The sequence below is a fragment of the Branchiostoma belcheri genome, unplaced genomic scaffold, assembly GCF_001625305.1.
Source record: "Branchiostoma belcheri isolate BF01 breed outbred unplaced genomic scaffold, Haploidv18h27 scaffold22, whole genome shotgun sequence".
NCBI classification, from domain to species: domain Eukaryota; kingdom Metazoa; phylum Chordata; class Leptocardii; order Amphioxiformes; family Branchiostomatidae; genus Branchiostoma; species Branchiostoma belcheri.
Window position 1 is genome coordinate 3,495,458 of NW_017803713.1, and position 1,695 is coordinate 3,497,152.

Here is a 1,695-nt window from a genome sequence, read left to right on the forward strand (position 1 = left end):
TTGATAATAATACAGTAGAAATAGTATCATCTTATTGTTATTTAGGCATCATTGTTAACTCAGCTGGTACATTCAAACCCAACCACAAATTAAATACCTTTATAGTAAGCATCCGTAAATACCGTTTTTCGTGCCGTGTAGACAATCCATTGACAAAGCCGATGCCCCATTGTCCGTTAAAAATAAGCTTTTCGACTCTTGTGTGAAACCTATCTTGCTTTATGGATCAGAAATTTGGGGGTCATTCAAAACTTCAAACTCTTGTCCAATCGAATCTGTTCATTTAAAATTCTGCAAACAATCTCTCAACGTACCTAAAACAGCTTGTAATCTTGCAGCACGGGCTGAATTAGGAGGTACCCTTTGCACTTAGAGGCCTCTCTAAACGCCATAAAGCATTTTATCGGAATATGCCTAAATGTGCCAACTGGGAGTCTCAATGCCGACGCACTCTCATGTCAATTAGTGTAGATAAGTTAGTAAATGTTGGGCATCTGGTGTACGAAAATCTCTAGAGGAATGCGGTTACGCCTTTGTTTGTCATTCTCCCCAATTAATTGCTTTAAAAGTGCACGCAACCATCTCGTCCATTCACCAACGTTTAAAAGACATTTACTTCCAAACATTCCTACGCGAAATTCATAATGACAACAAATTCAAAAACGCAAAGAACAAACTGCGCTCGTACAGACTATTCAAATCTACTTATAATGAAGAACATTATCTTAAAATCCCAAACGAAAAACAAGGAACCACCATCACCAAACTACGAATCAGCTGTCATAAACTCAGCATCGAAACAGGAAGGCACAACCGCACACCTCTGGAGCAAAGGATTTGTCAATTTTGTAGCTCAAACAAAGTAGAAGATGAAGCCTACTTTGTCGTTGATTGTAGTTTATATAATAATGAAAGAAATGATCTTTTTAGATATATTACAAGTACGTTTACATACTTCCAATACTTGATCATCACCTTTTACAGAAGACTATGATCAAAACATAAAAACTTCCAAAAAAAATATCGCCGTAGGCCTAGCCAAAGAAGGAGTGCGGACCCTGGCTTCTTGCTTTGCCATAACGTGCCAGCAGACAGCTTTCAAGCAGACGCTTTCTCCTGTCAACTGGATTTAGAGAAATCTGGAGTTAAATGTTGGGCGACAGGAGTGCGTAAGTCCTTAGAAGAGTGCGGGTTTGCTTCCCTATGGCATTTTCAAACTTTACATACTACAAATACGTTCCAAATTGTCAATTCTATTGGCCAACGGTTAAAAGACATATATTTCCAAACTTTTCTGAAAGAAATGCACAATGACAACAAAGGTGGAGCTGCCAAAAATAAATTAAGATCGTATAGACTGTTTAAAACTACATACAATGAAGAAAAATACCTACATAATGAAAATGTGAAAATCAGAAATGCAGTCACAAGATTAAGGATAAGCAGTCACAAACTACAAATTGAAACTGGAAGACATACCCGCACCCCTCTGGAACAAAGGTTATGTAAATGTTGTAATCTGAATAGAATAGAGGACGAATGTCACTTTGTTATAGAATGTAGATTATATAGTAAAGAGAGAAGTGATCTGTATAGGCTTGTACAAAACCTATTTCCTTATTTCATACACTTGAGCACTGTAGAAAAATTCATATTCCTGATGCGACTTGACAAGCCTTCCATCGATAAACATAT